We start from the raw sequence: 26,328 nt of genomic DNA on the forward strand, positions 1-26,328 counted from the left end.
CATTTTCCTTCAGATCTGTACAATAACGATTTTAGAAATCGTTCATATCTGAAGCAAATTCTGACATATCTGACATGTTTGTCAGATGAACGATGCGCGTTCCCGCTTGTCAGATAACGATATCTGACATCTGATGTGTTTACAGTCAGATTTGGACGATTCCATTCATTTTAATGCTCTCAGAAATCGTTCAAAATCGTTTGTAAAATCTTTCAAATCATTCATCTGACCGTGTGTATGCACTATTAGATTTGGGAGAGTTGTGTCCAAATTAAAAACTAAACTCCAGTGTAACAATAAAGCTGTCCAGCATTTGTGGGCCACATGCAAAAGCAGCCAGTATTTACACGGGTTCAACCCGGCTCGCTATACAGTGTGAACGGGTAACCCGTGTCGATGCGATCTGGTTCCCATTCACAGAATAGGAAGAGCTGGCTCAGCACGTGGTGGTGGTGATGTCAGGAAAGTATCTCTAAACTTCTAAATACATATCCTAAACCAGTGGTCTCCAACCGGTAGCTCGCGGTCTTCATTTTGGTAGCTCCCCCAGCTGCAATACTGCCGAGTCACCTAGGAGGAAGTGACCTCTGATGTGTGCTCCCCCGTGGTGTCGACGCCATGGGTGGAGCCACAGGGAAGTACGTCCGGTGATTGCCGCAGCCTCTACAGCAATCGCATAACATGGTTCCACCAACACCGTCTACGCTATGGCAGAGCGATTGACTCCCTGCCGGCCCTGCCAGAAAATCACACAGCAGTCCTGCCTATATCTTTTGCTCCTTTACTGCACGTACCTCCAAGGAGCCAGTAATTAACATTAACACAATGTGCCTGTAATTAATTTTTTTTACAAACTACAACAATATCACTGTAATAATTACATGCATTGTTATTTTCTATGAAACATTTTTTTACATGTTCATTACATGACCTTCAATTGTTCGGTTATTAGCCAGATTTTTTTTTTATACAATTTTAGTAGTTCTTCAGGAGGTTTAATTTTTCTAAAGTAGCTCACACCTCAATTAAGGTTGGCGATCACTGTCCTAATCACATTACATGTCAGTGGGGCCAGATCACAAAGTCAAGCAGACTACAAAGTTTCCTAAATGTAGGGTCCCCTCAACAAAGATGAGCCAATGACCAAATATATGTTTTCAAGCTACACCATTAAAATAGAGTTTGAGACACTTTCAAGAGAACGGAAATGTGTTTAAGGTCTGATTGAATGCACCCGAACACGAGTGGTAATTGCCAGTCTATGTGTTATAGCTACAGATGTGGGAGAGCCCGGCTTCCACTCACCCCAGGAGACCTGCGCTAAGCTCTCTCCATGTCTGGGGGTTGTAGTGCACCAGAAACAATAAAATCATGCTCTAAAAGACCATGGGAAATATAATTATAGCAGCTACTTTAATCCCACCAGTGTCTGGTTGTTATTGCATGAGCCAGTGCTTTCTATGCAGGCAAAGATAAATGGTCGGAGTGGCCGCAGCATAAGAGCAATTCTTACATAAATTTTGTTCAACTCTACATAAGACTATAATGAATATTGGGCACAATAATAGTGACACAGGTGCTTGTTTATATAGTACAGGTACAATAACAAAATAATACTGGAATACAAGAGAGGGGGAGGGAAATAACAGACCCACCCAACCTTCCAGTCATTCCTAAATTACAGGCCCAGAAAATAAAGACGTTCTCCTCACAGAGATATTACTGCACCTTCCCTGGAGTTGATGTCAACCTGCTTTGGAACCTGGGTAAAAGCCCCCAGACCTCTCACAGCTGCCCTATTCCAGCAGATTATGACACAACATAAATAATAGATTCAAACAGAATTTTATTTATAATTGTCTCTAACTACAGATAATTGCTGCAGCTGTGCGACACGGGAAGCAGTCACTTTGGTGGCAGGAACAAGGCTTCAGCCGTGGGATACAGGTGGTCTTCAGTTAGGATGAGGAAGCACCTACCCCAGATGTATTTATGAGAGTCAGCTGTGGGATACGGGAGGACTTGATTGGACTTCTACTCCCTCAACCACAGAGCAGCCCTAATTCAGGTGTGTGGGATGTGCTGTGGTACAGGAAACCTTCCCCCTAAGGGCACCTCTGGTCTTCAGTTTTGGAGCCGGAGCATCAAATGTACTTCATGGCTTCAGCGCCGGGAGACGGGAGGGTTTCGGATTTAAGGCAGGAGCTGGTCCAGATATTTTGCTCAGGTTCATCCATGGCAATAACGGCAATTTAGTAACGAGCAGTTGAGACGCTGGTAGTTTGCCCAGGGTTGCCCAGCTACAGCCATCATCGGCAGAGTCTCTAGATGGCTGTGCTTTGATGCCGTGTCTTTGTGCAGGGCACTGTTCCTGCCGGCCCATGTTAGACGGCTGTTTGGAGGCTGAGTTGTGTAACAGCCTGGCGCAGATTCTATTTTCTGCCTTCTTTTTATAGCCATAGAAGTCCTCACCTAGGCTATATGGCTTTCTAGGTGAGACATGTTTCCCCTCTACATGTATCTCCTGCATGGTGGCATATGGACTTGTACAGCTGTCCGGCCTGGATGAAAATGGACTTGTTGATGCAGAGCTACATGCTGGGCTCCTCGATGGAGGGAGATGGGAGAGTTTCACATCTGAAGCATTATACACTGGTCCAAATGTTTTCCTTGGATTCATCAGTGGCAATAACGGCAATTTAGTAATGAGCAGTGGACATGCTGGTGGTTTTCCCAGTGTTGCCCTACTATAGCCATCACCAGCAGAGTCTCTAGATGGCTGTGCTTTGATGCCATGTCTTTGTGCAGAGCGCTGTTCCTGCTGGCTCATGTTAGACGACTGTTTGGAGGCTGAGTTAGGTAGCAGCCTGGCGTAGATTCTATTTGCTGCCTGCTCTGTATAGTCATAGAGGTCCTCACCTAGGCTATATGGCTTTCTAGGTTTCTCCTCTCCATGTGTGCCCTTCATGGTGGCATATGGACTTGTTCTGCAGCTGTCCTGGCTGGATGAAAATAATGTGGAGCTACAAGCTGGGCTCCTTGATGGTATAGAACCACGACTATACGTGGCCAATTCTCTCATTTCTCTGGGAAATTGTAAATAATTCACTGACAAAAACCTCTGCTGCTCTGTAGGCTTACAGGCACACAGTGGTACAGAATTGCCAGCCAGCAGGGTTCTTAACTGTCACCTGACAATGCCCTTTATGACATAACACTGCTTACAGGTTCTGATATCACCACTTATGATTTAAAGGGCCAGTGACACGCTAAATTGTGTTTGTATATAATGCTTTTTATATATAGGGTAATATAGGTTTAGGAACAGTTCAGCTGCCATTAAAGTGCAGTAGATTGGCATTGCCCAGGTTAGACCTGTACAATCTAGCTGGTGTTGTCTCTACCCCATGAAAGCCCTTCCACCATCACTGAGGCCACACTGAGAGGCTTCCACCAGAAAGCAATCACAATAAACATAATGGATAAATTATCTTATACAATATGTCAGTGGAGGGTTCCAGACTGTAGATAGACAGTAATTAGTTAGACAATGTCTAGATAGACCCCAGATGTTAGACAGTCAGTAGGTCGACAGGTACAAAAGTTTGACACACTATAGGTCGACATGTAAGAAGGTCGACATGCAAAATGGTCGACATGAAAATTGTCGATACAAAAAATCTATTGACACTTCATTTTTTTTTTAGGTTTATGCACTTACCCCCACGGTTAGGCACTTACCAAGATGGTTAGGGTTAGGCACTTACCAAGACGGTTACAGTTAGGCACTTACCAAGACGGTTACGGTTCGGCACTAGAAGGGAGGGTTAGGCACTAGAAGGGAGGGTTAGGGTTAGGCACTAGAAGGGAGGGTTAGGGTTAGGCACCAAGGGGAAGGTTAGACTTAGAGTTAAGTGCAGATTAGGGCTAAAAAACAAAAACCATGTGTCGACCATTTTCATGTCGACCTTTTGACCCTGTCGACCTTCTTACACGCCCACCTTTAGTGTGTCGACCTTTTTCTACCTGTCGACCTATTGACTGTCTATCATCTGGGGTCTATCTAGACATTGTCTATCTAATTACTGTCTATCTCTTATACCACCCCCATCAGTGGAGGCTGAGTGACCCTGTCACTGCTGATAAGGAGGATGATTCATGCACCTTGTCCCTGGTCAGATATTGTATATATAATAACATAAAATACAGTATGTTGGTGCATTTTAGCAACTGTGGAGATCTCAGTGGCTGCCTGTATTCCTGCACCTATATAGCTAACAGCATTAATGACAAGTACAGAACATAATTGGGTATTGTGGTGACCAGTGTGTTTGGAGAAGTGTTGGCAATGGATTGCCTGTATAAATCGACACTTGATAGATTCTGTGTCGACCATTTTCATGTCGACCTTTTCACCCTGTCGACCTTCTTACACGTCCACCTTTAGTGTGTCAACCTTTTGTACCTGTCGACCTATGGACTGTCTAACATCTGGGGTCTATCTAGACATTGTCTATCTAATTACTGTCTAGGTGCGGGTGCGGGCTAACAGGGCCGTCGCCCGGAGTGCCGACACCTAGAGGGCGCCACTGAGTCCCCCCCACCAAAAAAAAAATCAGAAGGGAAAAAAAAATGTGCCGGTCCAATTCCTCCCCAGCCGCCGCCGTCACGCTGCATTTGCTGGGTGCCCGCTGATATTTGTTATCAGCAGGCACCCAGCTACCGCCCTGCAGCAGCAGCCGAAAGCTGGAGCTCACTCCTGAGCTCCGGCTTCCGACAGAGAGAGAGTACTATGGGAGGGACGTCATGATGTCATGACGTCTCCCCATAGATCCGAGGAGCCGCCGTCTGACCAGAAGGCAGCGGCAGCAGCAGCGGGAGCAGGAGCAGGAGCGCGGCTAAAGGTAAGTATTGTGTTTTTTTTGTTTTTTTTACAGTCGGAAGCACCAGCACTGGGGGACAACTATAGGGGGCATTACTACTAGTGGGCACAACTACAGGGGGCATTATTTCTGGGGTCATTACTACAGTGGGCACTACTATAGGGGGCCAGTACTACTGGGGAGCATTACTAATGGGGGCAGTACTACTGGGGAGCATTACTAATGGGGGCAGTACTACTGGGGAGCATTACTAAAGGGGACATTACTAATGGGGGGCATTACTACTGGGGAGCATTACTAATGGGGGCAGTACTAGTGGGGGGATTACTAATGGGGGCATTACTACTGGGGAGCATTACTAATGGGGGCAGTACTACTGGGGAGCATTACTAATGGGGGCATTACTAATGGGGGCATTACTACTGGGGAGCATTACTAATGGGGGCAGTACTACTGGGGAGCATTACTAATGGGCGCAGTACTACTGGGGAGCATTACTAATGGGGGCAGTACTACTGGGGGACAACTATAGGGGACATTACTACTAGTGGGCACAACTACAGTGGGCATTATTTCTGGGGACATTACTACAGTGGGCACTACTATAGGGGGCATTACTAATGGGGGCAGTACTACTGGGGAGCATTACTAATGGGGGCAGTACTACTGGGGAGCATTACTACTGGGGAGCATTACTAATGGGGGCATTAGTAATGGGGGGCATTACTACTGAGGGAACTGCAATAAGGGACATTACTACTGGCATTACTACTGTGGGCACTACTATAGGGGGCATTACTACTGTGGTCACTACTATAGGGGGCATTACTAATTGGGGAATTACTACTGTGGAGCTTTACTACTGGGGGAACTACTATAGGTGGCATTACCACTGGGGGTACTACTAATGGGGGGGCACTGCATGGGGGGCACCACTTCTGGGGCCATTGTGTAAGGGGCACCACTGCTGTGGGCATTGTATAAGGGGCACTACTATTGTGGGCATTGTATTAGGGGCACTACTACTCTGGGCCTTGTGTATAAGGTACACTAATTTTGGCATTATGTAAAAGGGGCACCACTTTGTGTCATAACATAAGGGACTACTGTGTGGTGCAATTTGAATTGGGGATAATGTATTATAAAGGTAATTACTGTGTGTGGCACAATGTATTATATAGGTTATTACTGCACATAGCATAATGTGTTATACAGGGCATTACTGTGTGTGCATAATGTGTTATAAAGGGCATTACTGCGTGTGGCATAATGTGTTATAAAGGGCATTACTGCGTGTGGTATAATGTGTTATAAAGGGCATTACTGCGTGTGGCATCGTGTGTTATAAAGGGCATTACTGCGTGTGACATAATGTGTTATAAAGGGCATTACTGCATGTGGTATAATGTGTTATAAAGGGCATTACTGCGTGTGGCATAATGTGTTATAAAGGGCATTACTGCGTGTGGCATAATATGTTATAATGGGCATTACTGCGTGTGGTATAATGTGTTATAAAGGGCATTACTGCGTGTGGCATCGTGTGTTATAAAGGGCATTACTGCGTGTGGCATAATGTGTTATACAGGGCATTACTGCGTGTGGCATCTTGTGTTATAAAAAGGCATTACTGAGTGTGGCATCGTGTGTTATAAAGGGCATTACGCGTGTGGCATTGTGTGTTATAAAGGGCATTACTGCATGTAGCATAATGGTTTATAAAGGCCATTACTATGTGTGGCGTAATGTTATGTTATCTAAAAAAAAGTTCTTTCTTTTTTGGGGGGGGGGGGGGGCGCAACTGGGAACTTTCGCCCTGAGCTCCACAATGTCTAGAACCGGCCCTGAGTACACCTGTGCACCAGCGAGGTGGTCTGGAAAACATGACCTGTTAGGGATCCTGAGGACGGAGTATGAGAACCACTGCTCTAGAACGAACCAAGATGAATTAGGGGTAGATTTACTAACGAGCGGTTTGTCAAAGCCAACGATCATCAGCGCCTTTGGCTCAGTTTTAAAAGGGCAGTAGAAACAAATGCCAGACAAGCCTTGTTTAGCGTTTATCACTCAGTGTGTAAGGGGCTGGATGCTCAGTGTATAAGGCCATAGACTAGTCATGTGTGTTGATGCATTACTCTCCATGCACTATGATAAGTCTGATTCTTCGATGTGAATTATTTATTCAGAAATTGTATACATTTTTTAACAAATTTAATTTCAGAATCAATTGAGTTAATAACCCAACACTAGTTACAGTGCAGCCCAGGTCACGGGACCAGCAAGCAGAGGAGTACCTGGCGCATCCTATAGACACTCCGGGTGACATTACAAGCTGTAGGGTTAGGGGACATTCCTGCCGCCTCTACAGGCTGCATTGTGCTGTGTCAGGCTCTCTGCAAACCAAATGCAGGTGTCATGGAGCAGCGACGCTGGCACTCCCCTGGGCCCTGGGCGTAGGCACCACTCACACATCCCTAGTTACGGCCCTGAAGGTGCAGATATGGTGCCATGCCCCTGAATCTGTTGTCACTATCTATCCCTTCGCTGCTTATCTGTCTTTACAGTAAAGGTGCCCATCCACTTGTAGATGCGGGGGTGACGGCACGATTACGACATCGTAATAGTACCGTCGCCTCCCTAGGGGAGAAGTGCATACACTGAATATTCAGATGTTCAGTGTATGTACATCAATCATCCCCGGTAGACCGTCAATCTTCGTCAGCAGGGCCGGATTAAGGGGGGGGCGACAGGGGCGGTCGTCCCTGCGCCCCCACACACGGAGGGGCCCCCACTAGCAGCGTTGCGCTGTTTTCGCCCCGCAGCTAGCGTCCCCTCCGCTAGTATAGTGTAGACTACACAGTGACATAGTCAGACAGACTCTCATTGGCTGCTGTACAACGGAAGCAGCTGGTGATCATGACGCTGACGTCTCTCCCAACTGTGCAACAGAAGAGCCGGGACTCGCGTAAGGAGCAGGGATTCAGGTAAGCTTTTTTTTTTTCGTGTGTGTGTGTGGGGCACTGTCACTGCATAGGGGGTGGGGGGAGCATTACAGGCATCCCTGTATAGGGGGGCAGCTACAAGGGTCACTGTATAGGGGGGCCATTTCATGGGGCACTGTATACGGGGGGGTTTGCTACTGGGGGCAATGCATAGGGGGGGGCTACTACTGGGGCACTGTATAGGTGGGGACTTCTACTGGGGTAGAGCATGGGGGACTACTACTTGGGCACTGTATAGGGGGACTACTACTGGGGGCAGAGCATGGGGGGACTACTACTGGGGGCAATGCTTTTGGGGGAATACTACTGGGGGCACTATATAAAGGACACTGCATAGGGGGGATTACTACTGGGGGCACTGTATAGGGGGGACTACTACTGGGGGCAATGCTTTTGGGGGAATACTACTGGGGGCACTATATAAAGGACACTGCATAGGGGGGATTACTACTGGGGGCACTGTATAGGGGGTGGGGGGAGCATTACAGGCGTCCCTGTATAGGGGGGCAGCTACAAGGGTCACTGTATAGGGGGGCCATTTCATGGGGCACTGTATACGGGGGGGGTTTGCTACTGGGGGCAATGCATAGGGGGGGGCTACTACTGGGGCACTGTATAGGTGGGGACTTCTACTGGGGTAGAGCATGGGGGACTACTACTTGGGCACTGTATAGGGGGACTACTACTGGGGGCAGAGCATGGGGGGACTTCTACTGGGGGCAATGCTTTTGGGGGAATACTACTGGGGGCACTATATAAAGGACACTGCATAGGGGGGATTACTACTGGGGGCACTGTATAGGGGGGACTACTACTGGGGGCAATGCTTTTGGGGGAATACTACTGGGGGCACTTTATAAAGGACACTGCATAGGGGGGATTACTACTGGGGGCACTGTATAGGGGGTACTACTACTGAGGGCAATGCATAAGGAGGAACTGCTACTGAGGGCAATGCATAGGGGGGACAACTACAGGGGGCACTATATAAAGGACACTGCATAGGGGGGATTACTACTGGGGGCACTGTATAGGGGGGTACTACTAATGAGGGCAATGCATAGGGGGGAACTGCTACTGAGGGCAATGCATAGGGGGGACAACTACAGGGGGCACTGTATAGGGGGGACCACTACTGTGGGCATTATATAAGGGGCACTGCATAGGGAAGACCAATACTGGGGGCACTGCATAAGGGGCACTACTACAGGGGGCACTGCATAGGGGGGACTACTACAGGGGGCACTGCATAAGGAGCACTGTATAGGGGGGACAATTACTGGGGACATTGAATAAGGGGCACTTCTACAGTGGGCATTGCAAGAGGGGCATTAAGGTGAATAGAAAGAAAAAAAAAATCCTAGGGTGACGAGAAACGGTGGTATATAGGGGTTCCCACAAGTTTGTTGCCCAGGGGCCCCCACAAACCTTAATCCAGCCCTGGTCGTCAGGTTGACCGTCATGTTCGGGCGATGATAGATGTCAGAAATGACCAGCGGGCGCACGCCTTGCTGGTCGTTTTAGACATTTAAATGCCCGATGTGCAGTTGATAACTGAGCGATTGCATGATTACGATGGCGTAATCGTGCAATCGCTCAGTATTATCGGCACGTGGATGGGCACCTTAAGTTCTTTCCTGAGATTCAGCTCGGTTCCGTTTATTGCGATAACTCACTGGGATGCTGACCCCACAACCAGTGGTAATTAAGGCCTCACTCAGATTACTGTCTGGACCGTGTAAGACCAGTCTGTATGTAATTATGGCTTCTGCTTCAAACAATCGATGGTCGGTCTAGAATATCCGGTTACTATGATATTTCTTTTTCACACAGCGCCAACATATTCTGTAGAGCTGTATAATCAGAGAACATTATTCAGGCACATACGTTTCTGCTCCAGCGGAGCTTACACTCTAATTTCCCATAGGCATAGATGGTATATGCACAAGTCAGGACCAATTCATTTAATGTCAAATAATTTACCAGTATGAGAGGAAATAACTCACATGAATGCTTGGAACACATACAAACTAGGCACAGAGACACCCTGGCCGGAGTAGAATGAGGCCCCTGCGCTGCTATTATGCATCCAATAAGGTAAAATTGCCCCTTACCATAAACCAGCAGAAACGTCAGCATCAATCATTTGCAGATTATCATGTTACTAACTGGCTGCATTCATTTCACTACCAATAGGTGTGAGGCGTTTCTTTATTACTGCATTAACATAACAAAGGAACATAGGCCCTCATTCAGAGCCGTTCGCTATTTGCGTTTGTTCGGTCAAAAACAAGGGGTGGCTATTCAAATGATCCGTTCGCACATTGCAGTCTGTTCACACCTCTAAGTCTGAACGAGCGAGCAAAACATACGCTCGTTTATTTGTTAAAAACGTCCCCTGGCCGCTCGCACCATACGTCATGTCCGCTATTTATTAGATTAATCGAGTACATCGAACAGGATATGAACTGCTCGCTATTCTTGTGGTTGGTTTTTTCAACCGCTATTTTGCGAGCAGTTCTGTGTTTAAAAAAAACAAGTGACGTGGTCAATGACGCTGCTATATTAATTATGCACACCCATAAAACGCCCGTTTTGACCTTTAAGCACGCCTGCGTTCTGATCTCCACTCCCCGTTTTCAAGCACCTTCCCCTGTTACCACCCACATACGCCTCATTCTGTCACTCAAAATAGCAGGCACTCGCTATATTGCGTACAAATGATTTTCAGCCGCACTGACTGGTTCGCGCATGCGTACTAAAAACCGTACGCATGCGCAGATGTGCGAACATCACTCGGAACGAGCGTACTGCCACTAGCAAGTGGCTCTGAATCAGGGCCGTAATATGTATTCAGGGACACAAAGGTTTTTTTTTTTTTTAATAATGTTTTCAGCTTTTGTGCTTATATACAGCTGAAGGTTAGTACAGCGCCAGCCCCATTATCCACTGGGCACAGTGGGCCTGATTCAGAGCCGGACGCTATTTGCGGACGGTCGTTCTGAAAAAGGGGCTGGCTATTTAAATTGAGCGCTCGCTCTTTGCGGTCTGTTGACGCCTCTATGTCTGAGCGAGCGAGTGAAACATGCGCTCGCTATTTTGTAAAGATGCCCCCTGGCCGCTCGCATCATACGTCATCTCCGCTATTTATTAGATTAATCGAGTACATCGAGAGGCGTATGAACTGCTCGCTATTCTTGTGGTAGAATTTTCCTACCTCAATCATGCGAGCAGTTCACGGTAAAAGACAACCAAGTGACGTGGTCGATGACGCTGCTTTGTTAATTATGCACTCCCATTAAACGCCCGTTTTGACCGTTTGGCACGCCTGCGTTTGGATCTCCACTCCCCGTTTTCATGCACCTTCCCCTGTTACCACCCACAAACGCCTCATCCTGTCACTCAAATTAGCAGGCATTCGCCATTTTGCGAGCACACGATTTCCGACTGCACTGACTGGTTGGCGCATGCGCATTACAACCCATACGCATGCGCAGATGTGCGAACATCGCTCAGAGCGAACGAGCGGCCGCTTACGAGCGGCTCTGAATCAGGCCCAGTGTCTGCACAATAGTATAAGTATACCTGCTTACAGAACATCCGGGAGATTCATGAATCTTGGGTGACTCTCCTGGATGCCCAGAAGAGTGGGCAAGTCTCCCGGAGGCCACCCACCCACGTTCCCTAGTGAAGTGCGTGGTATGGACAGACAATCACGTGATTACGCTGAATTGTGTGGCCTTGCCTCAGGCTTCGCAGTGCAGGTAACCCTAAGTGCGATATCAGGCACAAAGGGCCTGATTCTGAGTTGCGTGCAATCACACCTGCTTATGGATCTAGTGACTTTTAGCGAACTGCGCACGCATTGGGGACTGCATACGCTACTTAGAGCAATTACGGGTGACTCACATTGCATGGAGGTAAACATGGAGGCAATTTCTATAGCTAGTCACAGTCACTTTGCCACGGAGTGATCGTGAGTAATACACATCAGGGGTATTTGGTAATTAGCACATGACTGACATATGAGACTGAAGTGTACCGGTGGGCTACCTGTCTGCTATTGCACCTCTTAGTAACTGACTAGAACACAAAGCTGGGAGATGTAGTTCAACAATAACTGTTGTGCTGCAGAAAGACTGATTTTTGGATTAATAAACATCTAACTTTCCCTTTTTACCATTTATTTCCTGGCTTCCTGCCCGAGGATGGAGATCTAGATGGCTGGGGAGGAAGAGGCTGACGGCAGTGACCAGAGGATGACAAGGGGCCAACCAGGTGTGCGGAGCCGGCCAGCTGGGGGAAAATGACATTCCAACAACCGCCTGTGGGCAATCTGACACATTTTATGCCACTACGCCAGGCAAGTGGTTAAGGGGCACCAATGTATATATTTCCTCTATATAGGGCCCCATGCAGATATTTCCTATGTATAGGGCCCCATGCAGATATTTCCTATGTATAGGGCCCCATGTAGATCTTTCACACTCATATTCAACTCATTTTAACCTGTTTTGTCTATTAACACTGGGCCTGTTTTAGGAATAGAGTAAAGGTGCCCACACACATACTGATCTGCCCACGATCAGCCGATGTGTACGATTTGTGTACGATTTCCATTGAAACTCTCCCACGGCAGATCTGACGATGTGATGTGCAACCAACGGGGACGCGTATCGCATCGTGATCGTGAGTGAGGACTCACGATTTCCTCACGATTTGGCCATATTTTACACGATCTGTCGTTCCAATGTGTCGGAATCGGCCAGATCGTGTAAAATATCGCTATGTGTGTGGGCACCTTAAGATACAGCCAGTGACTGTGCACCTTGGTAACACCATGCTGCACTGCAGGTGGGACAGGTGTAACATGGGCAGAGAGAGTTAGATTTGGGAGGGGTGTGTCCAAATTGTAAACTAAATTGCAGTGTACCAAAAAAGCTGTCCAGCATTTGTGGGCCGCATACAAAAGCAGCCAGTATTTACACGGGTTCAACCCGGCTCGCTATACAGTGTGCACGGGTAACCCGTGTCGATGCGATCTGGGTCCCATTCACAGAATAGGAAAAGCTCGCTCAGCACGTGGTGGTGGTGATGTCAGGAAAGTATCTCTAAACTTCTAAATACGTATCCTAAACCAGTGGTCTCCAACCGGTAGCTCGCGGTCTTCATTTTGGTAGCTCCCCCAGCTGCAATACTGCCGTGTCATCTAGGAGGAAGTGACCTCTGATGTGTGCTCCCCCATGGTGTCGACGCCATGGGTGGAGCCACAGGGAAGCACGTCCGGTGATTGCCGCAGCCTCTACAGCAATGCCTAACGTGGTTCCACCCACAGCGTGTACGCTACGGCAGAGAGATTGACTCCCACAGAAAATCACACAGCAGCTCTGCCTATATCTTTTGCTTCACTACTGCACGTACCTCCAAGGAGCCAGTAATTAACATTGAAATGTGCCTGTTATTAAATTTTATTTACAAACTACAACAATATCACCGTAATAATTAAATACATTGTTATTTTCTATGAAACATTTTTTCATGTTCATTAAATGACCTTCAATTGCTCAGTTATTAGCCAGATTTTTTTTTTATACAATTTTAGTAGCTCTTCAGGAGGTTTCATCTTTGTAAAGTAGCTCACACCTCAATTAAGGTTGGCGATCACTGTCCTAAACACATTACATGTCTGTGGGGCCAGATCACAAAGTCAAGCAGATTCCAAAGTTTCCTAAATGTAGGGTTCCCTCAACAAAGATGAGCCAATGACCAAATATATGTTTTGAAGCTACACCATTAAAATAGAGTTTAAGACACTTTCAAGAGACCGGAAATGTGTTTAAAGTCTGACTGAATGCACCCGAACACAAGTGGTAATTGCCAGTCTATGTGATACAGATGTGGGAGAGCCCGGCTTCCACTCACCCCAGGAGACCTGCGCTAAGCTCTCTCCACGTCTGGGGGTTGTAGTGCACCAGAAACAATAAAATCATGCTCTAAAAGACCATGGGAAATATATTTATAGCAGCTACTTTAATCTCACCAGCGTCTGATTGGTTGTTATTGCATGAGCCAGTGCTATCTATGCAGACAAAGATAAATGGTCGGAGTGGCCGCAGCATAAGAGCAATTCTTACATAACTTGTGTTCAACTCTACATAAGACTAATGAATATTGGGCCCAATATTAGTGACACAGGAGCTTGTTTATACAGTACAGGTACAATAACACATATGATACAGGAGCTTGTTTATACAGTACAGGTACAATAACACAATAATACTGGAATAAAGAGAGGGGGAGGGAAATAACAGACCCACCCAACCTTCCAGTCATTCCTAAGTTCCAGGCCCAGAAAATAAAGACGTTCTCCTCACAGAGATATTACTGCACCTTCCCTGGAGTTGATGTCACCCTGCATTGGAACCTGGGTAAAAGCCCCCAGACCTCTCACAGCTGCCCTATCCCAGCAGATTATGACACAACATAAATAATAGATTCAAACAGAATTTTATTTATAATTGTCCCTAACTACAGATAATTGCTGCAGCTGTGTGACACGGGAAGCAGTCACTTTGGTGGCAGGAACTAGGCTTCAGCCGTGGGATACAGGTGGTCTTCAGTTAGGCTGTGGAAGCACCTACCCCAGATGTATTTATGAGAGTCAGCTGTGGGATACGGGAGGACTTGACTGGACTTCTACTCCCTCAACCACAGAGCAGCCCTAATTCAGGTGTGTGGGATGTGCTGGGATACAGGAAACCTTCCCACTAAGGGCGCCTCTGGTCTTCAGTTTGGAAGCCGGAGGATCAGATGTCTTTCTTGGCTTCAGCGCCTGGAGACGGGAGGGTTTAAGATTTAAGGCAGGAGCTGGTTCAGATCTTGTGCTCCGGTCCATCTGTGGTAATAATGGCAATTTAGTAACGAATAGTGGAGACGATGGTAGTTTTCCCAGGGTTCATCTGTCCAATTATCCGATCAACTAATGCGGGGGATCAAGCGACCATCGATCATGATCCCAGCCTGCGAGGTCAGTCGCAGTGCTGGGATTGCTAATGCAGCAAGGAGGGTGTCTGACACCTCCTTCTGCATTCATATCAGAGATGGACGGATTTGTATAGGCGCTTGTGTGCGACCGTGCAAATCCGTCCATCTCTGATACAATATGTGTTCGGGAACAAATAGAAGGGATGCTGAGCGCCCAAGCATCAGGCTACAGTGTTGCTGGAAAAGAGAAATACTTATTTTCTTTGTTCAAACCCAAGAAGATCAATTTTTGCACCACAGGAGCCGTGGACTGGTCACGACCTAAGGACCTGATTCAGAGCCGCTCGCATCCAGCGTATGCAAATTCAGCAAAGTGATGCCATGGCAGGCGCTCGCTCGGAAAGGCATTAGCACGCCCACTTTGGCTGTGCGAGCGATCGCTCTGTGTATGGAAACATCTGTTAGCGTATGTTGAGACGCCCACTAGCATTGGTACATCGAGGACCATCGGAAGCGATCGCAGCGCTTGTGGTTGCCTTACCTTACCGCAAGCACTGCGAGGACTTCAGAGTAAAAAACAGGCATGTGACGTGTGCTATGACGCTGCCTGTTAATTATGCACGCCTTAGAAAGCGTGCGCAGTCGCATACCATCGGGCCGCTTGCGAGCGGCTTTGAATCGGGTCCTTAGTGTGCACTGAGCAGTACAGTAATATCCGCCCTTTCCAATGCAAAGCACAATTGCAGTTCTGCAACTGTAGCGCACCCTCCGGTATTACAGCACTCACATAATTCTGAGGGCAACACCTCTGAGCCTGAGGGGACATCAAATGAAAATTCATTCACAAGCCCCAGCGTTTTACCTCCTGCAGCTAACAGCTTGCGCAACTACAAAGGCTGCCGCAAGCAGCGATTATACAACGTCATCTGTTTCTGTGTAAAACGTATTGGTTTTAGAGTTGATGAAATAGCAGCATATTTTGGGAAAGAAAGCACCAACCATTTATTGAAGGCAATATAATAAAAACCAGCAATAACAATGTGTTGCAGGAAATGCAGGTGGCCGCTATGGGGGGCGTGGAGGGATGAATCGCGTTATAATTGCCTCAGTGCAAATTGCAGAGGGCGGAGTCGTGAGGATGCAAATACTGATACCACACCCATTTTACTAGGCAGTGGGAGGGACACCTGCTCTTCAGGGAGTCAATGGGGACTCTAAAAATTTGGGAGACTCCCGGGCATTCTGGGAGCATAAGCAAGTGCTGATTGTACAATACACCAATGTGCGTTTAGACTGCACCATGTGTAACAAGCTTCCATTTACCTCAGCACCAGCACTGGCTTTACTATATGCCTGAATTCCACTTCACACAGGAGCACTTGTATGTTACCTCTCAGAGGCCACTGTCCAATGTCACGTTGTCACCTTCACCCATCAGGACATTTATAGAAGAGGCAGCTGCACGTTTTAACATTGGCAGTTGTGGCAGCCAGGGCCGGTGCTGCCATCAGGCAGATTTATAGCAGCTGCCTAGGGTGCCGACACCTGAGGGGCAGAATTGAGGCTGCCTAGCACAATAATAAAAGATGTCTCTGAAAGAGAAATCCTTATTGTACTAAATCCTGGCCTCAGCCACAGAACTTATAAGCTGTTCCAGCCTTTGCTCTCTGCATGGTGGCTGCTGCTACCTCCCCTGGGACCAGACACCACTGGTGTACTGCAGTGCTAGCTGTCCTCCATGAGTCCCTGCCCCCTCCTACTTCTCTGCTCCTAACATGTGCCACCTTCCTGTCCTTCCCCTGCCTGCAGCTCCTTGGGGTGAAGTGAGTGTTGGGAGGAGACCACACAGAGACAAGAGCTTCCTACAAGCAGAGGTAAGGATCTGTGGAGGAGGGGCAATTTTCAATGATATCTGGGGATTGGGGCATACTTACCAACTCTCCCTGATTGTCAGGCAGACTCCCTGATATAGCAGCAATCTCCCTGTCTCCCTGATATAGCAGCAATCTCCCTGTCTCCCTGATATAGCAGCAATCTCCCCGACTCCCTGATATAGCAGCAATCTCCCTGTCTCCCTGATATAGCAGCAATCTCCCTGTCTCCCTGATATAGCAGCAATCTCCCTGACTCCCTGATATAGCAGCAATCTCCCCGTCTCCCTGATATAGCAGCAATCTCCCTGACTCCCTGATATAGCAGCAATCTCCCCGTCTCCCTGATATAGCAGCAATCTCCCCGACTCCCTGATATAGCAGCAATCTCCCCGTCTCCCTGATATAGCAGCAATCTCCCCGTCTCCCTGATATAGCAGCAATCTCCCTGTCTCCCTGAAGACTCCAGCAATCTCCCTGACTCCCTGATATAGCAGCAATCTCCCTGAGTGCACCTTCCTCCCATTATGAAGTTGTTATATAAAAAAACATAGAGATATGTACATTCAAATGGGATCATTAGTATCATTTCCCTGCATTGGGTATAAGGCTTAATGGGCCTGATTCAGACCCACTCGCGAGCGGCTGTCCGCTCGCAAGTGGGTCGATGGTCTGCACTGAGCATGCGCACGACGGAGGGAGCTCCGTCGTGCGCATGCGCCAGACACGACGAGTGAAGGACTTTCCTTCGCTCGTTGTGTCTGATCAAAGGGGGCGTGCTGTCAATGTTAATTGACAGCACGCCCCCTTTGGTGGGCGTGCCGGGGGCGTGCCTCCCTGATGGGGGCGTTCCCACGGGAACGCCTCCCGTCAGAAGCCGGCCCACTGACATCACTAGTGATGTCAGTGGGAGTGATTTTGGCTCTGATAGAGCCAAAATCACTCCGGAGCTTGCGGTTGAAAACTTCAACCGCAGGCTCCGGCTCGCAATTTCGATGGTCGCGATGGTCACGACCATCGCGGCCATCAAAATGCACGCTCGTATAGCCTGTGGGTGGTGACCCACAGCTATACGAGCGTCCAGGAGGACGCTCCATGAAAATGGAGCCCGGCCCTCATTCAGAGCATGCGCTCTGCTCAGAGCGTACGGCTCTGAATGAGGGCCAATGATCCCTATGGCTACAGGCATTTTCTGAGAAGAATCCGTGTGTTTTCATCACCAAGTAGATCTTAAGGCGGGTATCCATTTGCCAATTACAATGAGCGATTGAACGATATCGTTATCGTTCAATCGCTCATTAATCGTGCAGAAATCGGGCATGAAAATGTCGGAAACGACCAGCGATGCGCGCTCCCGCTGGTCATTTCCTACATCAATCATCGCCTGAACATGCTGTTCAATCTGCCGATAATGACAGATTCACCATGTTCAGGGATGAGGGAGGGTGCCTACACTGAATGGCATATCGGTCAGTGTAGGCACTGCAGGGGAAGAGGAACGACTGTATGATTACAATGTTGTAATCGTACCATTGTTCCACTATCGGCTAGTGGATACGCACCTTAACTAACTGCTTTGGGGCTCATTTACATGTGGATGTAAGTCAGGTGTATGACACACGTCTCGGATGTAGCAGGACACGCCCACTTTACCGCCGCGCTCACAGGTGCTGCTTTTTCCCTGAAATGCTTTTTCAAAAGTAGACAAGTATGGGTTGGGGTGTTCTTTACTTTTATCTTGTGCTGTATTAATATTATCTGTGGATAGGTTGTGTTGTAATTGTGTGGGGGGGGGTATTAACATTGTGGGTTTTGTGCCGTAATGTTCTATTGGGGTATATTGGGTATGTAGTCATTATATCGACATATAGAATGTCGACATGTTGAGACTGAGTAAACATGTATGGACATAATGTGACATCCTACCCCCCAACAAATGTTGCCTTGAAATCAAGACCCCGTGTGCGCCAAAGGTGCGTGCGTCCAAAAAGAGGGGGTGCCAGATAGAAAAAGAGACGTGGTAAAGCAGTTCTTTATTAGTGAGATAAAGCATATTTTCCTTTTTAAAAAAGTTAAATATATATACAGTATGTGTGTAGGTGTGTATATATGTTTTGCTTTTGTTTTTTTTGTTTTTTTACAAATGCATTATTTTCTTTATATTTTTCATTGAATCTGCCCCTGATAGCCACTGACCGAGCTTCCACTACAGTACACCGGTGTGACCCGGCAATATCGGGTCACGTATGCGCAGAACGGCCCCGACTGACCAGCAATGTGGTTAGTCTCTTCTTGCTGCTGCCTGCCAATATCATAGGGGAGTTGAGCATTACGTTGTCCTTACATTTAGGCTCACCCCCATTTAGATATCTTGCTGCAGCAGTGGAGTCTGGGCAGCATTTTGCACTAGACCTCCGGGTAGCTGGACTGCAGACTCGCCAGCAAGGACATAGTTGCCGACTTTCTGGCTGCTCCTTCCGGGAGGGAGCAACCAGATCGGCAGGGCAGCGGGGGGCGTGGCCGAAAAAGAGGGTGTGTCCGGACGGGTGCCTGCTCCTTCCGGGAGGGAGCAGCCAGATCGGCAGGGCAGCGGGGGGTGTGGCCGAAAAAGAGGGCGTGTCCGGACGGGTGCCTGACGTTTGTAGGTGTCACGGGGGCGGGGCCACGCGATCGCGTTATTTTGGCCCAGCCCCCGCTACAGAATGCCGATAATACAGGCATTATGAGGCAGGGGGCGGGGCCAAAATTACGTGAATTGCGTCACTGGCTGCCCTCGCAGCGGGGTTTAAGAGTAAATTGCGGGGGATGTCGGGGGGATCGCCGGCTGCCGGGAGGCTTGCCTGTCTTTCCGGGGGGAGGGAGCTGCACCCGATTATCGGGAGGGTAGGCAACCCTGACAGGATCAGGCAAGAGTTCTCATTTTTATCATACAAAATTGACGTGTGTGAGGAGCTGGGTGGTGGGTATTTGGGGGAGGAGGGGGCAGGCTTACATTTTCCCTTGGGCGCAGAGAACCCCTTGCACAGGCCCTGGTGGCAGATGCCCAAGGCAACCACATACATCCCTTACAAGTGTAATATTATGCGGGGTTGGGGCAATATGAATTTTATAAGAGGTCAAATTAACAATCAAATGTGTTGATAACTAATTATAATAATAATAATAATAATAATTTTAGCAATTAGGCATTATTAATTGAAAACAAGATAGGGGAGTTATTTGTACTTTAATCACAGCTTGTACCTGTAGAACTAAGGTGATGTCGTGTGCGTTTTAGGTGGGAACAGCGCGCAGTATGAGAAGTGCACCAGCGGGACGAGGTTCTCCATTGATTCATATTGGATACAACACAAATACTTTATATCTTCATAGGAATGTTAGAAGTCGCGTTTGTAGCCCCACCCAGATGTAATTTTCGCTTTCCTAGGCACCTTTATGCGTCCACCACTCCCACCACTTGCACAGTGCTCCGCAATTAAGCTGTACCCCACCCCTTATGGCAAATGTATTCTTTATAAACTCTATTACATGTATAAGTAACCATATCGGAATTAGGCCTTTTGAAGTCGCTATTGATTAAATGTGTTTTTAATCACATTTTCTATAAAAACTGATTTTAGATAAGCCAGATTATGCCCCATGTCCCAAGCACCAAGAACAGTTTGTACGATCAGCTGGGTAGCGAGACCCGCTAGGACGACTATGTTGCGCCTTTCCGGCAGCCGTGGCCTGGTGGGCCCTAGTTCAACTGTAAGATCCACGGCGGCTGGAGACTCACAGCTAGGGATGGACAAAGTGATGTAGAAGAAATTCAGCAATTTGCAAATCGTTCCAGATTTGCCAGAAATGTGCAGAGCAATTAATTTATCAGATCCATCCGAGTGCAGGAAACATGGAGACCAATCAGCAAGGATCCCTCCCATCTCTATACATAGTCTTATATGCCACTCATTCTTCCTGGGTTATTCCAGGCAGGGGAATAGTCTGTGGATGTTGGTATGTGTGGCTGTGGCCTGTGACTTATTAGTGACCTCTAACTATTCTGCTCTTCATCTTCTCCTCTATGTGCCCTTGCTATATCGCAGCATCCTCGGATTAATCTTTTTTTATGTTATTTTTTAATAAGTTACCCCAACAGCGACTCACATTGCTGGAGTCCAGCAGCTGATTTGTGTGGGGCAGACCACATCCCACCTCCCTTTTTATTTAATTCAGTACTGCAATCATTCCAAGGGCCATTGTTTCTGTGATTATTACCCATATTTTGGGGAATTCAATACAATGCATCGCGGCTGCGCACATATCGTCCATATACGGTAGGGCCAACGGCACACTTGCACCTGTAACAGGTGCGAGGAAAACTTGTGATGCTGGAGGGCGCGATGTGCCGTTCCGGATCGGGACACCAAAAAAAAAAGTGCTGAATTGAATTCTTCTCCAGGTACATACTTGGGATCAGTGCCGTACCAGAGTAACCATCCTTGTTGAGGAGACAGGACTGCCAGCACTAGGAAGAACTTAACCACCTGGAGCTTCCTAAAGCTGGGCACACATTGAGACAATGATGTTACAATTTGTCCGATTTGGCCAAACCGTAATGGTGCATACACACAGTCAGATTTTTCTTCAGATCTGAACGATAACGATTTCAAAAATCGTTCATATCTGGAGGAAAATCTGACATATCTGACATGCCTGAACAATGCGCGTTCCCGATGGTCAGATAACGATATCTAACATATGATGTGTTTGCAGTCAGAGTTGGACGATTCCATTCATTTTAATGCACTCAAAAATCGTTCATAGTTCAAATTGTTCATCAAATCGTTCAGATCGTTCAAATCGTTCAATCATTCATCTGACACATCTGACCGTGTGTATGCTCCATAACAACAGATATTGCAGTGTGCATGTACAATGTGCGCGCTCCCGTGCGCGGCTCCATGCATGTTAAAGGAGGATGGAACGAGGGATCGTCGGCCGATGTAGTTCCAGTACACATCGTCTCAGAGTGTACCCAGCTGAATGGTAACTCTGTGCTGGCTCGCTAGGCTGCAAGGTGCCATTCCAGACACCCTGAAAGCCAAACACAGGTGCCACTACTGGGCAGCGATGGTGCCTCATCCTAGGCAATGCACCCTGGTTGGTGACACCGCTATCTCTGCTGGTGAATGACGCAAAAAAAAATATTGTAAATGCTGCAATTTGCTGTACACATGCCAAGGAAAACAAATGCCCAGAAAATAAATTACTACCGCTAACAAGAGCTGGAAAATACAAAAAGCCCCTAACCAGCTTCTTTCTCCAATAAATAAATGAATAAACTGTAATATCTAAACAAATAAAATAACATAATAACTTGTAACAGAGGCTTATCTAAGGAATTGGCAGGTAGAATTGAATAATCATGTCAAATGCATTGTCATATTCTGAGCACCACATTGGCCATGTCTTGGCACATAGAACATATTCACTGTTATGCACCTGTAGGTACAGGCTGTCATTACTATTATCATTAATTGCAAACTGTGCAGCACTGGGTAGATCATACAGTGCATCCGGAAAGTATTCACAGCGCTTCACTTTTTCCACATTTTATTATGTTACAGCCTTATTCCAAAATGGAATAAATTAGTTTTTGTCCTCAAAATTCTACACTCAATACCCCATAATGACAACGTGTAAAAAGTTTTTTGAGATTTTTGCAAATAAAAAAAAAAACACTAAGAAATCACATGTACATAAGTATTCACAGCCTTTGCCATGAAGCTCAAAATTGAGCTTAGGTGCATCCTGTTTCCACTGATCATCCTTGAGATGCTCATACAGCTTAATTGGAGTCCACTTGTGTAAATTCAGTTGATTGGACATGATTTTGAAAAGCATACACCTGTCTATATAAGGTCCCACACTTGACAGTGCATGTCAGAGTACAAACCAAGCATGAAGTCCAAGGAATTGTCTGTAGATCTCCGAGATGGGATTGTCTCGAGGCACAAATCTAGGGAAGGGTACAGAAAAATATCTGCTGCTTTGAAGGTCACAATGAGCATAGTGGCCTCCATCATCCGTAAATGGAAGAAGTTCGGAACCACCACTATTGGCCGGCCATCTAAACTAAGCGATCGGGGGAGAAGGGCCCTAGTCAGGGAGGTGACCAAGAACCCGATGGTCACTCTGTCAGAGCTACAGAATTCCTCTGTGGAGAGAGGAGAACCTTCCAGAAGGACAACCATCTCTGCAACAATCCACCAATCAGGCCTGTATGGCAGAGTGGCCAGACGGAAGCCACTCCTTAGTAAAAAGCACATGACAGCCCGCCTGGAGTTTGCCAAAATGCACCTGAAGGACTCTCAGGCCATGAGAAACAAAATTCTCTGGTCTGATGAGACAAAGACTGAACTCTTTGGCGTGAATGCCAGGCGTTATGTTTGGAGGAAACCAGGCACCGCTCTTTACCAGGCGAATACCATCCCTACAGTGAAGCATGGTGGTGGCAGCATCATGCTATGGGAATGTTTTTCAGCAACAGGAACTGGGAGACTAATCAGGGATAGAGGGGAAGATGAATGCAGAAATGTACAGAGACATCCTGGATGAAAACCTGCTCCAGAGCGCTCTTGACCTCAGATTGGGGCGACGGTTCATCTTTCAGCAGTACAACGACACTAAGCACACAGCCAAGATATCAAAGGATGGCTTCAGGACAACTCTGAAAGTATTTGAATGGCCAGCCAGAGCCCAGACTTGAATCCGATTGAATATCTCTGGAGAGAACTGAAAATGGCTGTGCACCGACGCTTCCCATCCAGCCTGATGGAGCTTGAGAGGTGCTGCAAAGAAGAATGGGCAAAACTGCCCAAAGATAAGTGTGCCAAGCTTGAGGCATCATATTCAAAAAGACTTGAGGCTGTAATTGCTGCCAAAGGTGCATCAACAAAGTATTGAGCAAAGGCTGTGAATACTTATGTACATGTGATTTACTTTTTTTTAAATTAAATTTGCAAAAATCTCAAAAAAACTTTTTACACGTTGTCATTATGGGGTATTGTGTGTAGAATTTTGAGGACAAAAATTAATTTATTCCATCTTAAGGCTGTAACATAACAAAATGTGGAAAAAGTGAAGCGCTGTGAATACTTTTCAGATGCACTGTATATAATAATATATGTGAGGTAAATGTTGAAGGTGTGAGAATAGTTAATTAAGTCACCTGTACCCAAGCATGGTTATCCTTAAAACCTGGACCGTCAGGGTGCCTTGAGGACTCAGGGCCTGATTCAGACTCGGACGTTAAGCCTCGATCGCTCGCTATGGGTGATGGATCTAGTGACTTTTAGCGAACTGCGCACGCATTGGGGCCTGCATACGCAACTTAGAGAAATTACAGGTGACTCAAATTGCATGGAGGTAAACGTAGAGGCAATTTCTATAGTTAGTCACAGTCACATTGCCAAGGAGTGAGCGTGAGTAATACACATCAGGGGGTATTTGGTAATTAGCACATGACTGGCATATGAGACTGAAGTGTACCGGTGGGCTAACTGTCTGCTGTTGTACCTCTTAGTAACTGACTAGAACACAAAGCTGGGAGATGTAGTTCAACAATAACTGTTGTGCTGCAGAAAGACTGATTTTTTTTAGTAATAAACATCTAACTTTTCCCTTTTCACCATTTAGCTCCTGGCTTCCTGCCCGAGAATGGAGATCTAGATGGCCGGGGAGGAAGAGGCTGACGGCAGTCACCAGAGGATGACAAGGTGCCAACCAGGTGTGCCGAGCCTGCCAGCTGCGGGAAAATGGCATTCCAGCAACCGCCTGTGGGCAAACTGACACATTTTATGCCACTACGCCAGGCAAGTGGTTAAGGGGCACCCATGCAGATATTTCCTATGTATAGGGCCCCATGTATATATTTCCTATGTATAGGGCCCCAAATAGATATATCCTATATATGGGGCCCCATGCAGATATTTCTTATGTATAGGGCCCCATGCAGATATATCCTATGTATAGAGCCCATGCAGATATTTCCTATGTATAGGTCCCCATGCAGATATTTCTTATGTATATGTCCCCATGCATATATTTCTTATGTATAGGGCCCCATGCAGATATTTCCTATGTATAGGGCCCCATGCAGATATTTCTAATGTATAGGGCCCCATGCAGATATTTCTTATGTATAGGGCCCCATGCAGATATATCCTATGTATAGAGCCACATGCATATATGTCCTATGTATAGAGCCCATGCAGATATTTCCTATGTATAGGTCCCCATGCAGATATTTCTTATGTATATGTCCCCATGCATATATTTCCTATGTATAGGGCCCCATGCAGATATTTCTTATGTATAGGGCCCCATACAGATATTTCCTATGTATAGGGGCACCCATTCAGATATACCCTATGTATGGGGCCCCATGCAGATATTTCTTATGTATAGGGTGCCATGCAGATATTTCCTATGTATAGGGGCACCCATTCAGATATACCCTATGTATGGGGCCCCATACATATATGTCCTATGTATAGGGTGCCATGCAGATATTTCCTATGTATAGGGCCCATGCAGATATTTCCTATGTATAGGGCCCCATGCAGATATTTCCTATGTATAGGGCCCCATGTAGATGTTTCACACTCGTATTCAATTCATTTTAATTAATTTTAACCTGTTTTGTGTATTAACACTGGGCCTGTTTTAGGAATAGAGTAAAGGTGCCCACACACATACCGATCTGCCCACGATCAGCCGATGTGTACGATTTGTGTACGATTTCCCTTGAAACTCTCCCCGGCAGCTCTGCACACGAACTCCACACAGTCTGTACACGTTTTGGTTGCCCAATCTTCAAACGATCTCTCCTGCATCCAGACTGTCACAGTGCATCGCCTCCTAGATTGTCAGATCTGCCCTACTGCACGGCAGATCTGACGATGCAATGTGCGACCAACGGGGACGCGTTTCGCATCGTGATCATGAGTGTCTCACGATTTCCTCACGATTTGGCCATATTTTACACGATCTGTCGTTCCAATGTGTCGGAATCGGCCAGATCGTGTAAAATATCGCTATGTGTGTGGGCACCTTAAGATACAGCCAGTGACTGTGCACCTTGGTAACACCATGCTGCACTGCAGGTGGGACAGGTGTAACATGGGCAGAGAGAGTTAGATTTGGGAGTGGTGTGTCCAAATTGAAAACTAAATTGCAGTGTACCAATAAAGCTGTCCAGCATTTGTGGGCCGCATACAAAAGCAGCCAGTATTTACACGGGTTCAACCCGGCTCGCTATACAGTGTACACGGGTAACCCGTGTCGATGCAATCTGGTTCCCATTCACAGAATAGGAAGAGCTGGCACTTGGAGATGCTGGCTCAGCACGTGGTGGTGGTGATGTCAGGAAAGCATCTCTAAACTTCTAAATACGTATCCTAAACCAGTGGTCTCCAACCGGTAGCTCGCGGTCTTCATTTTGGTAGCTCCCCCAGCTGCAGTACTGCCGAGTCATCTAGGAGGAAGTGACCTCTGATGTGTGCTCCCCCGTGGTGTCGACGCCATGGGTGGAGCCACAGGGAA

General features: G+C 47.1%; 1 long non-coding RNA gene across 1 annotated transcript in view; it reads left to right on the top strand.

Annotated features, from left to right (window-relative positions):
- Positions 1–9,147: 9,147 nt before the first annotated feature.
- LOC148502731 (uncharacterized) overlaps positions 9,148–26,328 on the top strand; it is a 34,631-nt gene continuing 17,450 nt past the window's right edge. Inside the window, exons 1-2 of the long non-coding RNA XR_015869972.1 lie at positions 9,148–12,248; positions 24,421–24,596. This is a non-coding gene — a long non-coding RNA (uncharacterized LOC148502731). The remainder of the gene's footprint in view (positions 12,249–24,420; positions 24,597–26,328) is intronic.

Source organism: Taudactylus pleione, unplaced genomic scaffold, assembly GCF_031769625.1.
Source record: "Taudactylus pleione unplaced genomic scaffold, aTauple2 ptg000484l, whole genome shotgun sequence".
Lineage (NCBI taxonomy): Eukaryota > Metazoa > Chordata > Amphibia > Anura > Myobatrachidae > Taudactylus > Taudactylus pleione.